The sequence below is a fragment of the Caretta caretta genome, chromosome 1 (assembly GCF_965140235.1).
Source record: "Caretta caretta isolate rCarCar2 chromosome 1, rCarCar1.hap1, whole genome shotgun sequence".
Classification (NCBI taxonomy): Eukaryota; Metazoa; Chordata; order Testudines; family Cheloniidae; genus Caretta; species Caretta caretta.
The window spans coordinates 248,392,970-248,409,463 of NC_134206.1; the positions used below are offsets into that span (position 1 = coordinate 248,392,970).

At 43.2% G+C, this 16,494-nt stretch overlaps 1 protein-coding gene and 1 long non-coding RNA gene across 5 annotated transcripts in view; one reads left to right on the forward strand and one right to left on the reverse strand.

The window, feature by feature from the left end:
- Positions 1-16,494, reverse strand: part of LOC125630466 (uncharacterized) — a 43,761-nt gene that overhangs the window by 23,133 nt on the left and 4,134 nt on the right. For all 3 annotated transcript variants that reach the window (XR_007354675.2, XR_012665960.1, XR_012665962.1), the window contains exons 2-3: positions 9,636-9,783; positions 1,310-1,423 (exon numbers count right to left, since the gene is read on the reverse strand). This is a non-coding gene — a long non-coding RNA (uncharacterized LOC125630466). The remainder of the gene's footprint in view (positions 1-1,309; positions 1,424-9,635; positions 9,784-16,494) is intronic.
- Positions 13,593-16,494, forward strand: part of CHRM2 (cholinergic receptor muscarinic 2) — a 242,997-nt gene continuing 240,095 nt past the window's right edge. The window contains exons 1-2 of one of the 2 annotated variants that reach the window (XM_075122854.1): positions 13,593-13,804; positions 14,500-14,737. The gene's annotated coding sequence lies outside the window, so the exon portion shown is untranslated. The remainder of the gene's footprint in view (positions 13,805-14,499; positions 14,738-16,494) is intronic. The other variant, XM_048830370.2, reaches the window with a different exon arrangement.

The following is a 16,494-nucleotide window of genomic DNA, read 5'->3' on the forward strand; positions in this document are numbered from 1 at the left end:
CACACCCCCGCCCCCAGAGAGGCTCTCCCAGGACTCCCATGCCTATCCAACCACCCCCTGTTCCTGTCCCCTGGCTGCCCCCCCCCGTAACCTCCGTCCCATCCAACCACCCCCTGCTCCCTGTCCCCTGACTGCCCCCTGGGACCCCTTGCCCCTTATCCAACCCCCCTCCCCCCTTTACCATGCTGTTCAAAGCAGCAAAGCCCCACCACCTGGCCAGAGCCAGCCATGCCACCACCACGCTGCCCGGCAAGACCGGCGGGCCAGAGCACTGGCGGTGCATCGCGCTGAGGCTGCAGGGGAGGGGAGGGGAGACAGCGGGGGAGGGGCCAGGGGCTAGCCTCCCTGGCCAGGAACTCAGGGGCCAGGCAGGACAGTCCCGCAGGCTGGATGAGGCCTGTGGGCTATAGTTTGCCCACCTCTGGTCTATAGGCAATTCAATATTTTTTTCTTATCCTGTTCTTTGGTTCCTTGATTAATTTTGTTCTCAACATCTCAATTTTGTGCTATCTGAGTGCTTGTATCTTCCCTCCCTTTACCTTCCACATTTGATATTAGTTTAATGCTCCCCTGACTAGTCTAGCCAGCCTGTCTCCAAGAAGGATGGTTTCCCTTGTAAGTACTTGTATTGGGGTGGAGGCCAAGCAAACTATAAAGTCCCCCTCTCCACAAAAGATGGACCAATGTTCCACAAAACAAAAACCCTACACCACTTATCTAGCCAGCAGGCCTCTTCCAATATCTTCTGCCTTCTGTCTTCTTTCATTCATGGGACAGAAAAGATATCTGAGAAGATCGCTTGAACATTCTTCATCAGGACGCTTTAGAGTCCACCGCCCCCCCCACACACACACAACTCCAACTCTTCTGTTTCTCCCCCATCTTCTTCTTAGCGCACCTCCCCTCCTGATTCCTAATGATGAGTGTTGTATTTACAATAAAATTGGACAGAACGTTTCTGACAAAACATATTTTCAATGAGATATACTGTTTTGTCAAAACCAAAACATGTCATGGAGTTGTATTGATTCTGAAGAATTTTGTGATGGGAAGGTTTCTGAGGTCCAGAGCTGTATGGATGCTTCTGACCAGAGAGTGCTAGAGAGACCTAAATCAAAAACCTGACCTTTCTGATCTGAAATGGATGTTTTGATGCAATTCCATTTTGTGAAAATGTTCAAAATTTTTGTTTTCATTCCAGTGCAGAATGAAAACAATTTCTGAAACCTAGAAAGCTGTGAAACAGAACTGTTGTTGTCCAGCCAGTTCTAATTTCCAAGCAATGTTACATGTAGGTTTTTTGCCTTACCATTGTGAGGTCATATAAGTGTGCCTCTTCATTCTCTTTACACGTTGTTCCGTGGGCTGTCACTGAACTGCATGTCCCCAAATGATTTGCAGTGCTATTTACCTGCAGAAATGTCTGTCCAGGGAAAAGATAACAACAACAGACCTTTTAACTGTTTTTAAATGACAAAAGTATTATAATTGAAAGAAAGGGATCATAATCCAGTTTTAATTTTTCTATTTTAAACTCTAGCAAGTTGATATCAGGAGAAGGGAAACACAGAATCCAGCCACTGTCCCACTCCATTTAGTGCTCACTAAAACTAGAAGAATTAGTCACAGCAAAAATATATATGATTAGATTAGGCTCACAAATTTAGATTTTTCTATTAAATGATTTAACAAATCATTTATTATTTGTATTATTCCAGTGCTGAGGAGCCCCAGTCATGGACCAGGACCCCATTGTGCTAGGCACTGTACAAACACAACTAATTTAGGGTTCATAAAGATTCCTACCTTGTTTAGCATAGTTTGGGATGTACCTCACTGAAAGGTTTAACAATGTTAGCTCAAAATGCTTGAGCATCATGCAAAGTGTTTCCTTCTACTCAGGGCTTGGGCATGAACTGCCCAAGTGCTTATGCCAGTTAATCCTGCACTGCTGTATGTCATTTCCCACCAGCAAAGGCTGCTTCAACATGTTAATGATTGTCTGAGTAATAAGGCACCATGGGCTGTGTGATAGCACTGATTAATTCACAGCTCAGCTTCCGTGCACCTGAGGTGTTCATTGATCAGCATGGCTGTGAGGTCTGAAGAGTCTTGGGATTATTAAATGAGCTTTTACATTTGAAATAAATCATATTTTTTTAATGGTTAAAATGCTTTGTAAGAAATTTTCAAGTCAGCTAAAATCTGAGAAAGCCATAATTAGACAGATTCCTGGAGGAAAATATTTTAACCATCACAGGATTTATAATTTGGGCATGGGGGGAAAGCTCGTTAACTGACTCTTTTCTTTTCTTTATGCCAAAGAATTTTTCTTCCCTTCTTAGTACGTTTAAATATTTCTCCCTTATCTTATGCATCATTAGGGTACCACATTATGGTTCCCATCATTCCACAATAGTAAGTAGTTCATTTAATTTCCTATTGATCAAACATAATTGAGAGGCATAATTTGGTCCCACCTATTATTTTTATCAGAAACTGAAAGTAAATCAACTGCATAAGCCTCGTGAGGCACATTTGAGGAGAAGGACGGAAGAAGTTATTATCCCATTTCACCCTTGGATGCTACTTTGATTGGATACATAGGTTGCTAGGTATTGATTCTGTTTCCTGACTGCATGAGCATAACTCTTAGAATGAAGTTTCTGGTGCAAATACTTTCAGTTTTGAATTAAAAATTCATTTGGGGGGAATATTTGCTTTTCATGAACATTTGAGAAAACAAGTTTATTTGCAGAAATATTCAACAAAATAGTTCATTTTTCAATAACACAAAATGTGTACAAACACAGCCAAAGCAAACTTGTTGAAAAATTCAAACACATATTAGTGGGTAATTGTTGCCACTGCTTTACCAGTTCTACAACCATACATGTAAATACACACACAAGTTATTGTATAGAGCTGTCGTCACCTGTTACTGAGATATAGACACCACTGATGTGAAACTTGTGGTATAATATAGGTACACAGAATAGTGTGCAGTAGTTTATGGCCAGAAGTGAAGAACACTGTGGCCAGCTGAAATTTAAGAGGGAATTTAAAGACGACACGTTATTACTCAAACAGGAATTTGGCCAGGGCACTGACTAACTTCCCTACTCTTGCAAAAAGTGTGGTTACATTTTAATGATTACAAGTAGCCAAGGTAATGGGAGTCTTTCATTAACTTCACAGGTTGTTAGATTGCGGCCCAGTAAATTGGGTTTACATCTGTCTATTCAGAATGGTCCCTAATGATATGCTGTGTCACTGGTTCACTGTAGCCTAAGTGGAAAAGGTAACAGTTAGAGGATCACCAACAATACTTCCTGCAGCAGCTTGAACATCTTCTTGGTGGAGTGTGCAGCAAGCTGGGGATTCCTCTTACCACACTTCTAATAGAATTGAAATGACATTGTAGTTACTGTTTGAAAGGAAGGCGTTGGGATGCCTTTTCTTGATGCGAGTACTATGGAGCGAGATCTATTCAAGGATCTGAGTAGTACAGGTCACTGAAAAAGAATTTCTAGAGGATGTGGGCTTTTTTTCCAAAGTATGATCTGTCATTTAAGTAGCCCACTTGTAAATCAGTGCTGGTGAGAGGTGCTTTGAGGTGCCACAAAGCTCGGGTCCGAAGACTCCCTGTTCATTATGATGTCACAGCCAATTAGTGGCAACTTTGCTTTGTCATGTGGAAACATGTTCTCTCAGAACTGGACTGAAGCCACTATCTTCTTTCACATGGGCTACCAAACAGTCATCAGATCATAATTACTTTGGGCCACTAACAGCTGGAGGCAGATTAGAAACAATGGCAACTTTGAGACCACATCTGTAATCAAAACTACTTAAGAACAGCACTTTTCCAGAGTATGGTTTGGTTGGGGGTTAGCTTGAATTCTTCAACCCTTGGGAAAACAACATTATTCTTCAAGACACTGATCTTGCACCTTCTGAAGTCAGTGGGGAGGGGGATGTTGCCATTGACTTCCTGTGTACAAGCTCAGACCCTAAAACCTCTTCCCAATTCACCTGCATATCTGGCAAAAGCAAAGGTTTGTAATCTTTGGAGATAAGCCCCTCTTTTATCCAGTGGTTCATCTTTCCTTACAGAATAGGCTACAATAAAGGGTATAAGGTTAAGTGCATTTCCTTCAAAGTCTCAAAGAACAGTTCAGTATGATCTGAAGAATGGTTCCTCTCTTCACCCCTTTCTTTCCACTTTAATGTGATACCCTGCTCCCTTTATTAAATGTGTTGTCGAAAGCAAACAGGTTTTGGCCTTTGCATTGCTGATTTTTTTATTTATTCAACTAAAACAACAGCTTGCATAATAAGATGGAACGGGTAATTGGATTGTCTCCTGGGGCTATTTCTTATTGCTCGGGGGCTTTTCAGTTCCTAGACTCACTCAATCCAGATTAGAAGATGAAGTGTCTGTCAACAATGAAGATTTGAAAACAATATAAAGTTTGTGAATATGCTAAAGTTCAGGAACATCTTATTAGAGTGAAGGCTTTGCATAAAAATATACACAAAAAAGGAGTATGGAAAAATTCCAATAAATAGCTCCTGATGCCATAAGAACAAAGGAAACTGCTGGTATTTCTGTATACATGATCCATGCTCCCATTAATTGCTACAATACAGTTCCATGACATAGGCCCTGATTCAACAAAACACCTAATCACGTGTGTACCTGCAAGTGTCCATCCCTGTTCAGCAAAGTACTTAGACATATGTTTAACTTAAACTTTAAGCAAATACTTATACCTGACAAGTTGCAGAGGTGAAAAAACAGTGCCTGAAATTAAACAGCTGTGTGCATGTTTGCTGCTGCTGCTATTTGAACTAATATGCAGTAGCAGTTTTCCTCCGTGTATCTTAAATTGCTTATCAAACATTAATTAACAAAGCTACACAACTCTGATCTGTGTTGGGTAAGTATTGCAGCCATTTTGCAGATGGGAAAACCAAGCCATAGAGAGGTTATGCCCTACATTTTCTTAAGTGCCTCGAGAAAAGAACAGGAGTACTTGTGGCACCTTAGAGACTAACACATTTATCTGAGCATGAGCTTTCGTGGGCTACTGCTCACTTCATCGGATGCATGGAATGGGACGTATAGAATGGAACCCTAAGAGCCTTGCTTTTTGAGCAACTAACCCAGGATACCTAGGTCCTGATTTTCACTTATGCTGAGGGTGCAGAGCTCACATTGACTTCAGCTGGATTGGTCAGTGTTCTGAACCTCTAAAAACCAGGCAGTCACTGGGGGGCTTAAGTTGAGAACACAAAAACTATGGCACCCAAAAGTAGCAGGCTCTTTTATGAAAATTTGGGCTTAAAATGACTCACCTAAATGAGACCTAGGAAGAAAATCCAGGAATCCTGACTCCCTGGCCTGTACTAAAAATACTAAGACCCAATTTGGGAAAGTTTCCCTATTCAAGAAGGCATTTAGGCACAGGCTTACCTTTAAGCATGTAAACACATGCTTAAAATTTAGCTATTGCCAAGTCCTTTCCTGAGTTGGTGCCTACAGCACTAGAGACAGATTTCATTACCAGCAGGACAGTGGGGTGGGAGGAGGTATTGTTTCATATTCTCTGTGTGTATATAAAGTCTGCTGCAGTTTCCACGGTATGCATCTGATGAAGTGAGCTGTAGCTCACGAAAGCTCATGCTCAAATAAATTGGTTAGTCTCTAAGGTGCCACAAGTACTCCTTTTCTTTTTGCGAATACAGACTAACACGGCTGTTCCTCTGAAACCTGGAATACTACTGTATCTTATAAATTCAATTAATGTATACATTTCTTGTATCTGCCTTTTAATATGGAACAAAGTATGTGTATAAAATATCCCCCAGTGGTTCAGAAAAGTAGCTCTTTTCCTTGGATCAGTCACTGTGAAAAAATTCTGAGTTAATGTTCACCATAATCTTTCAAAGGAAGTCATGCAAAATTAAATAGATACAATCAACTGGAATAATACACGGGAGCTATGCAGTTCATGAAGTTAATTCAGGTTGTTTCCTGAAGATGCAAATCATGAGCAGAATGTTAGCAGGTTTCATAATCAATTAAGTTTACACCACAGAGTGACTTTTTCAAAATGGTGTGGAAACGCACAGACATCATAATATTCCCAACAAACATAACTACTGTATATGCATTTCAACCTCCGTCTGGTATTGGTGCAGGAATGTACTTCTGCATTGGCACGGTACTGATTTTTAGGGAGCAGGTGTGATTTCATCACAGACCCTTCCTGATGGGATTATACCATGTTCCATTTCATCATCCTCATCTCTCTCTGGGATGGATGAAAGAATGAATTGTTCTTATCAGCATTAATAATGGTATATAAAATGTATGTGGCAAGATTAGAAAGATTAATAGTAGAAATTATGGTTTAATGAAAAGACAGAAAGTTGGCGCACCCATGGATCACAGCGGTGACTTGTCAAGAGGCTAAAGGCCATATAGAAAGGGGAAGTTTTCACTTATTTTCATCTTTAATGTAGAGGTGTGACTTGTCCAGACTACAGACCCCAACATTCAATCTTCAATTTTTATGCAGGATTACATGCTTTGATCTGTAGTCACCACAGGCCACAGGCCACATTAAAGAAGACAGTGCATGCAGGACACTTTATAGAACCCCCTGGGTCTCATTTGGCCTCTTGGCTGAACTTTGGGTACTCAGGATTTATTGCTATTAATAATTAGCACAATCGTCATTGCAGCAACTTAAAACTTCAGTTGGGACCTTCCTTTTTTCCTCCTTATAAATAACAAAGCATATTAGAGAGGCTGTTTCAACCAGATATAATACAATTTTGAGCTACTAAGCTATTATCACATGTCCTCACGGAAGTCTCTCAGTTCCTTGTAAAGTAATCCAGTTGATGTATTGCTGCAGGGACCTATACAATTCAGGTAACACTTATAGGAAGCATATCTGAATAGTGCCAGAGAGGTTGCACTTATTCTGTGCCTGAAGGGGCTACTTGCATAAGCAATCACGGTTATCTATTTTATTATTTTAAAGTAAGCTAATTAAATAAAGCCATGATGGGATGGGGAGCAACGTTTTGCTTACTACTCTCACATTCTGTAAACACATTTCAGCCTTGCTGTAGAAATAGTGGCTAGATTTTCAGTAATGATGGTACACCAGTAAGTCTACCAGATTTCTTAGGACAACTTTAAAATCCTTTGTATAGTAATAATAGTAATAATAATAATAATAATAATAACAATAAAATAATAACGAAAAGAGGGTTATGAGCTTCCATGAAGATAAACAAAGGCTGTGCAATTTCCAAGACTGAAGACAGGGGGATTTTAGAGTAAAGAAGTGGGTGCTGGAATATATGGCAATAGCTGATATTTCTTTTCTCTTGGATATTGTATATACATGCACTGCCATGAAGCTACACTGATTTTCATTAATGTGAATTACATTTACACCAGCTGAGGAGCTGGCCCTGTGTCTGTATTTTTATATAGTGCCCTTCACACAAAGCTCCCAAAAAAAAACTTTACAGTTAGAAGCACAATAAAGTGAACATTTTAAAAGAGTTCACAAAGAAAATAGGGAAACTACCTATAGAGCTGGAGTAGGACTAAAGTAAAGGAAAAAAGAGCTGGAATTTAGCAGTAATAAAGACGAAAGTATGTTTGTGGACTAGTTATGCTGAGGGGTGACTAGTGGCAGTGAGGAAGAGCAAGGACACTCAGAAGGATTATTAGTGTGAGAGATGAGTAGGAGGCAGTTGTGGGAGTGCAGAAAGATGAATGAGTTTAACCAAGCAAGGTGAAGAATGGGCAACACCATGGCAAATTAAGTTCAATGTTGATAAATGCCAAGTGTTACACACTGGAGGAGGGGGGCAAAATCAGCTATTCATATACCTTGCTGGGTTCTACATTAACTGTATCAACTCAGGAAAGGGACCTAGGCATTACTGCACCTGAGCTCAATGTACAGCTGTGGTTAAAAAAGCAAACAAGATGTTAGGTTGAATAACAAACGGTATTGAGAATAATACAGAAAATATCATGCCATTATATACATCAATGGTGCAGCCTCAGCTGGAATAGTGTGTGCAGCACCAGCCATCCCATGTAAGGGTATTGGGTTCCCAGGCAGCCCTCACAACCTGGCCTCTATTGGGCAGCTCACCCAGCACTACTGGAAGTGAGGGGCTGGCAGAACTCTCTGCCCCCTCCCCCAGATGCACCACCCATAAGGATCTTGCTAGGGATGATGATCATCCCCATCAATTGGCCTAACCACAGTATTTAAGCATGAAGGAGGCAAAGGAAATTGACTGAGAGACTTCCTGACTGGCTACTGGAGTTGACTCTTGCTTGATCCCTGGATTCTGAATATGGCTCTGACTCCTGGCTTGGTTTCTGGATCCTGATTCTGGCTCTGATCCCTGGCTTCATTCCTGTAAGGGACCAGGGTGTAGGCAGTCTGGCCTAGCAGTCTCAGCTGGGTTGAGGTCCACCACCAGGGACAGTAGTCACCAGGCAGGAGTTGGAGGAATCACAAGTGCCAGATTCCATAAGCAAGCGTCAGTGTCAGAGGTCAGGCTGGGGTCAAAGACTGGATAGCAGAGGCTGTACCAGTCCAGAACAGAGAGGCAGGAATCAGGGTCAGAGGCAGGCTGGAGTCAGAGATCATGAGATCAAGCAAAGTCTGGCATTGCAGCAGGCCAAAGTCTGTGTGGGTGCCCAGACAACTTCCTGGAGCAAGCGCTGAGGTTAAACACAGTGCATAGCCACTCAGAGGGCCACAGGGAACCATCACTCTGGGTCTCTTGACTGGGCAATTCCTGCAGCACCTACTCTCCATAATGTTCCCTGGGTCTGCCTCTGCATGGCCTCCTGGTGGCACTGAGAGGATATCAGCTATTCCAGGCTCTGCAGAACTGGGTGCTAGTCCCTGGGTCCTTAGAGTTCCTGATTTTGGCTCTAACTCTTGTCTGGATTCCTGGACTCTGATTTTGGCTCTGACCTTTGACACTTGGACTCTGTCTCTGACAACTAGGTTAGAATAGCCACATCTGGGTCCTAACACTCCTTCTCAGACAGGATATTGCAGACTTAGAGAGGTTTTAGAGAAGGGAGACAAGATTGATTACGGCCTAGAAAAACGCTCAAATGAAAAGTGATTTAAAAGATTGTGATTGTTCATCATAGAAAGGAGATGAATAAGAGGACATGATAAAAGTATAGAAAATAATGAATAGTCTAGAGAAGGCAGACAGAGGGAACAGAAACTCCCAGTTTTATAACACAAGAACATGGTGGGGGACACTCAATGAAATTAAAAGGGGTCAAATTGAAAACACTGATTAAAGGAAATATGTTTACAGACAACATGTAATTAAACGGTAAAACTCATTGTCCAGGATGACCTTCTGGCCCAAAACTTAGCAAGGTACCAAAAGTATTGGATATCAATATGGATAGCAAGAACATCTAGAGTTATAATGGATAATACTAGCATAAATTTTGAAAGAACTATTAAACTACATGCTTTGGAATTGAAAACAAGTAAAACAATCTCTGATTATTAGAGATTAGGAGGCAATTTAATATAGAGGCAGATTACCTCCTCTCTGCCTAATATGAGGTTACTTGCATCTTCCTCTGAAGCATCTGGATGCTGATCACTGCTGGAGACAAAATTCTGCACTCACTGGTCCATGGATTTGATCCAGTCTGGTGATTCCTCTGTTTCCTAAGGCATTAACCTGAAACTAACAAGAAGGTTTAAATGACTTATTGGCTCTGAAAAAGGAAGTGAGACTTGTAGACAGATTCAATAAATAGCGAATCCCAGCTAAAAGATTGACCTGTCAGAACTTAGCCCTCACAAAAAACACAAAGAGTTGTGAATAGAAGAGATACAAGACAGATATATAATCCTAAATTACTGAGCCTGTGACAGTCTGAGTTTGTTAATAGAAAATGGATTAGACTGTCAGGTCTTGCATTGAGCCACCTTTATTCATGAATAACACCCAATTTAGCTAGAGATCCAATTGATTCCAATGGGACTATTCTCCAAGGGCCTGATCCAAAACCCATTCATATCAGTGAAAAGACTCCCATTGACTTCAGTAGGTACAGGATCAGGTCCCAAGTAGGGTGCTAATCATCATAAGCAAAGGTGATAGAATATGATCTTTAGATTATGAGCACAACAGGGCAGGAACCATGTCTTCTTGTGCATTTGCACAGCATCTAGCATAATGACCACCTGATTCCTATTAGGGTCTGTGGGTGTTACTATAATATGCATGTTCAATAACAGTAGCATTAATGTTGTGCCAAATTTAAATAAGTGCACTGACTCATTCAGCAAACTAAACGCATGCTTAAATCCCATTGACCCATGTTGAGATGTTTTGCTGAGTCTGGATTGATATACATATATAAGTATATGTTTCAAGTGAAGCATGTGCTTAAATGCTTTGGCAAATTGGAGCCCAAATACTGGATCTTGCAAGCCCCACATGAGATGAGGATGCACTGAACATTGCAGGATCAAAATCTAAGAAATCTTGCAAGCTGTAATATGTAACTGAATGAATAATAAAACCAAAATATGGGATTAATTCACAAAGACCCTCATTCTACATTGGAGCTTTATCCTCACAGAGTGATTAAAATTATTGTTGTACTTGGATCGATAGGTGGAGGTCTGAATGGATGGGGAATGGAGCTATGGAGGTCATGCACCTCTGTGACATTGTCCCCAGAACACAGCTGTTTTGGGCAGGCATCCATGCATGGAAAGGAGTGGGCCTTGAAAAAGCAGAGCTGTGTGATTGCACATGCTACGTGCATATTCCTTTAATGTTCTCCGGTCCTTTTCACCACCTTTGTTGTTCTCACCACTACCACACACACAGTCTTAAAATTACCCCCCTCCTATATCTCTCAAGCTGTACACCAGTTCCTAAGAAGAAGGTTGACGTTGCCTGGTCAGCAGGGTAGATTTCTATTTACTGAATACCTGAAGCATGACAGGAAAGAACCCTGAAATTTTATTCTAGGGCAGGATCTTATGAGAATGATTTTCCTTTGGCATCAAGTACCAATAAATCACCAAGTTAATGCCTAATGGAGAACACCGCGTTATTCTTCTGTCACTCTCAGGCCAGTTTACAAAACGTTTTCTGGCAGAAGAAAACAATTTCCACGGATGTGTGACCCTCTCTCATTTCAGAAGCAGAACCTCTGCAAATCCATCCACCAGAGAGCAATCTTCCGTTGGTGTAAATCGACCGTGTTCCACTGAAGTCCGTGGAGCTCTGTCTACTTACGGCAGTGGAGTGGTTGGCATCTCTTATGACCTACTGGATTTTGAACCCATCTTCCTCCTTATCCAATGAATTAAAAAAACAGGGTTTTCTGTTTCCTAGGGTTTCTATACGCACACACCGCGTCTGTGTCTAGTCAGAGGAAAGTGGGTACTTACAAATATAGCAGGGCAGGATTTTATTGACTGAAATCTCATTATAGGGAGATTCCACTGACGCCTTTGCAATATGGCTACTAATTAGCTACCTCAGAGCCTGGTCTGAAGAGAGCAATTGCTATTACCGAGCCCGGGGTTACTGAGTTCTGCGCGGGAGGGGGTGGACAACTTCACCAACGCATGAGAGGGCTCTCTCATTTGCAGACTCTTCAGATGAAGGTATCCATTTAAATTAAAGAGAGTCCTCTCCCGCGAGCGGACAGAAGTCATCTTCAAAGGCAAGCAAGCAACCCTAAAAATAACTGATGTAACAACATAAATACCCCTGTGACAGATGTGTAATATTTGTTTTGCTGTGTATTAGAGGAAATAATGAAGAATACACAGATAGGCCACAGCTAGGTCGGGGGGAAGCATTGCAGCTGATAAGCAAAAGGAGAATTAGTAGTGCCTGGGGAATGCACAGATCATATTGTGAGCTCCAAAGAGTTAAGGGGGAATAGCCAAAAAGACAACCACCCTCATTCCAGCCCCAGATGTGATCAGATGTGACTGCGCTTTGAGTTCCTTCGGGTCTTTTGGGAATATAGCATTAAGAAGCGGAGCGGGGGGGGGGGGGAAGGAATAATGGCCAGGACGTTAATTTGCGGAGCAGGGAGGGTTACATTACACAGGGAGTGTCATTCCTAAGCAGACTTCGCCCCTCTGCCCTGTAAAGGGAAGAGGGGCTTTGGGAAGTGAGCTTTTAGAAGGTTTCCCAGTGCTGATGTGCGGGAAAGTTTGCGTGTCCAAGTTTCCAGATGAAAAGATAAAGAACAAGCTAACGTTAAACATCAGTAGGAATGGCAGACTCCGGCTTGCCATTGCCAGGAGGACTGGAGTCCGTCCCTCTCCAAGGGCTTAAGCTGAGACTGAACTGTCCAGGGTGCTGAAAACGGTTAGGAAAGTGGCGATCATCCCCCGGGCTTTCACCGAGACGCTCAAGTTTCTTCCGTTGGTCTGGCCCTCAGCCTCACTTAGCTTCTTTCTGACTTGACGCTTCGCTTGACACAATTTAAAAAGCACTCTGTCAGCTGGGGTTTTAGGTCTAGTGGGTTTGTGCTTCTACGTGCAATAACTAAGAAAACATGATGCGGGAGGTAACTCGGTTTCTTGTTTTTACTTCCTGCTTCAGGGAGAGCTGCATTAAAGCTATCGGCCTCTGCAGTACACTTGGTATGTTGCACCTGCAAGACCTGGGTCATTATAACCCCAGCTGGCCGGCTGCACTTTGAAATCATACACACTCTAAATGCAGCCCATATACCTTCAGTGTGCTTACTTGTTCTTTGCTTTTAAAGCAAGGTTCACAAATATTTCGGACGGCGGTGTTTTGACCAATCATTTTCAGCAGCCACTGTTTCAATCATGTGCATAAACCCATGCAAAGTTCCGTGTATTTTATGATATTACATTGGTGGCTCAGTAAATACATATTATTTTGCAGATTTCTCTAAAATAGTCTTGAGATCAGTCCACATACCTGCATAGAACCTGCATAAGACCTTATGGATTCGCGTAAGAACCTGTGGTGTTTGCCAAGATCAGGCAATGCCGTCTATACCTAGACGCCCAAAGAGACGTCTGCAATTTGAAGGGTTTATTGACAGACAAACTCATTGCGCGTTCGTCTTGCAATGCTTCCGACGTGTTAGCTTCTTGTCGTCACTGTGCCTGTAGGGATGGTCTCCCAGACACGGTGTATACTCTTAATAATACAGTAGATGTAATGTGTCCAGCGAGCCACCACTCCCTTTGGAACGAGAGTGGATCAGTTTGGCTTTGAAAAATCACCCTGATCCCTGACTCTCGTCCCAGATCTCTGCGAATTTCAAATTAATCTGTACGGTCTGTTTGAATCATTCCCATTATCTCGGGCTTTGAGCTTCCAAAGGTCTAGGAAACAACTGTCATCGCGCAGGGAAGGAAGAAAAATAGCGATTGTCTATTACCAATTCAGTAGCTAATTCCTTTAGCCTGGGGGGGGGGGGGAGAGGAGGGGGGACAAGGCATCTATCTCCTTGCGTCTGTGTTCCAGTGCTTTCAGACGGGAGGAAGGAGCTATGCGGCTCGTAGTTCCCTGGCTAGCTAGCTCCTGAGTTGTCATATTACAATGATTTATTGCCTTCTCCTGGCAGATCTAACTTTACTTTAGTCATATGAACAGACTGATCTGGACTTAGGCAGCTGACTGTATGCCCTTATCTGTTAAAGGTATGAACGTCAGTTCAGCTAGAGCATTGAATTTCGGTTTGGTAAGTGCCTTTTAATCATTTCTTTGCATGGAGGCTGACTTTGTTGTTTTGTTTTGTTTCCTCTTCTCTGTCTCTTTCTCACTTTCAGTTGTTTGCACCTTGCTTGTTTATAGTTTCCCATTTTTGTTGTTGCACTGGACTCTGCCAGACGCCTGCACCCCTACCCAGCTCCTTTACATCAGCCATCTGCAGGCTCCCCTACGGTGATGAAGTTAAATGGGTGTAGTGACACATAGAAAGCTAAACAGCAGAAAACTAATGTCACGAATCTTATTTAGATCAACACGGTAGCCCTAGAATATCCCGTTCCAGAAATAACCCGGTGTGTAGCCTATCCTCGGTGCCTTGGTGGAAGATCCTGCAGAAGTCTTCCAGCAATGCGGCTGGGGAGGTCAGAAGCTACAATAGTTTTTGGAAAGGTTGTGAATACAGTGCTACAGGTATTACTCGGAGACCTCTGTTCACCATCTCTGCCATAGGGTGTTATGGTTTAGCTCCGGCTAGATTAGTTTGACGGTTCTCCTTTCATTGCCTGGCAGCCAGCTTGACAGTCATACAATGAACAGCATGCGGTAGAAGCATTTAGACCAAGAGTCCATGTCCCGGCTTTTATTTCTCCAAAGAAAGGCTAACGCTTTTTTATTCACTATTATGATTATGGGACACCCGTAGCCTAAAATCGCCTTCTTCCGCAGTGACGGGACTGCTTAAGCTACAAGGAAGCATATGGCCCAGGAGACATTTGCGGTTGGCTGGGTGCTTTCCTAAAGAAAAAGGAAGCAATCCGTGGGTACTCCTGAGACGCTGTCCCAATTTGGAATGACCGTTTCCTGTCACGGAGGGGCGATCTGATTCCAACAGCCCCAAGGGACAGGGAGCTGAGCCGCAGACGGGGAAGCAAGTGGTCCAGTCTCCCTCTCTTGGGTAGCACAGGTGGGTGCCCTCTCTCTCTCGCCCCGGGGCTGATGAGCCACCAGTCAGAACGCGAGCTGGTTCCAGCTCTGTCTCGGGACGCTGCTCCTTAGAGGCGAGCCTGCGCTTCCATGGAACAGGAATGACTGAGTGGGGTGTTTACACGAATGAATGAAGTGTAGCAGTGGAAGTGCCAACTCTTTGCCCCTGGGGTTAAGACATAGGTGTTGCTGCCAGCGGTGCTGTGAAGGTGCGCCGCTTTTATCACCCAGACTCTTTCTAGGGAAACTTCGCTAACACTTAGACATGCATCAGTTACATGCAGGACCGCTCAACGTGTGATTTGACCAGTGCACTGATAGCCTGTCTTCATGAGTTTAGTCCCATGCACAGAGAGCATAGTGGTTACCTGAAAACGGGATGGATAGGATGATCAGACTTTAGGACAGGTTCCTTCTTACCGCAAAAGCAGTGAGGAGCAAATCCTGCCCTCTAGTAGACTGCAATGGGACTCCTAGCGAGAATGAGGCCAGCAGAATGTAGTTCCCCTTTCTCCCAGGAGAAACTCTGATACCGTGAGTGGAGCTCCCTGGATTCATCTGGGTTTGGATGCTCTAATGGTATCAATACCTCTGGGAAAGCAAGATGAGAAATGTGCAGCGTTCCCCTCTAGTTACTTCATTTCCCAGAAGACGGGGATTTCTCGTATGTCCTTGAAGTGACCCCTTACGTTACACCTAGAGCCGGGTCGTGCTGTTGGTTGGGAAATTGTGCGCACTCACGGTAATAGTTGAGCGGTTTACTCTGCAAAACTGAGGAGACGCCGGTTTCCCGTCAGGCTTGGAAGGTTTGGAAGTCTTATTTGATCTTCTTCTCAGTGCTCACTGAGGCGCGGAATCAGGGAATTGCTGCAAAGCCCTGTGGAGCAGAGTTTCATCAAACCACTTCGTTCTGCTCTTGCAAGAACTACCCCCGCAGAGAGGCCTGTGCAAGATACCCCCCGCTTCCCACAGGATATACAGTAAAAACGGCCATGGGGAGGTCTGCGAAAATGTCTTCATGGTGAATACATCCGATTGCATCCTTCCATCCCTCGCCCCATGACATTTATCCAGATTGCAAACTCCTCTGTCTTTCCCGCTCTCAACATAACCGGGGGCTTCTCTCCTGCCTTGGGGGTCTGGGTTCTGCTATCATATAGTTATAGGATAATACGGTGAATCACATTAGGAACAGTACAGCCACTGAAACTTTCCCAACTTTATTTCCTCCTCCAGCAGCACCCCTAAGCTCATGGGAGGGGGGGGTTGGGGGGGAAGAGATAAGTCTGGCGTTAGTAAATATCTGCTTCATGTTACACTGCTCCCGCCCCCCCTTATTAACATCAGGTCCCCTCTACAGCTGTTTAACAGGTTGCAGGCGATGAGGGTTTTTGTTTGCCCGTGGTTGGTTGAGAAAGGGTTCTGCATTTCAAATATTTTAGGCTCGGGAGCATCAAATGTGTTGTAGCTGGTTTGTGAAACAGATTTACCGCTCCGAAGAAAGGAGTTTGCAATAACAGACGCTCTGTCAAAGTTTAAAGGCATTGTTTACCAAAGAGTCTTTGAGTGTCGTCGAGATATATCTGCTAAAACTGGTTATGAATGCAGTTTAGAGAGAGAGGCGGGAAACCCCCCTAATTTCCCTAGGACAGAAATATTGTGTACTATAAATTTCAGAGACAAGAAGTCTTAATAGGCCCTAGGCACGGCGTGCAGGAAAGAAGAAAAAAGAAGACG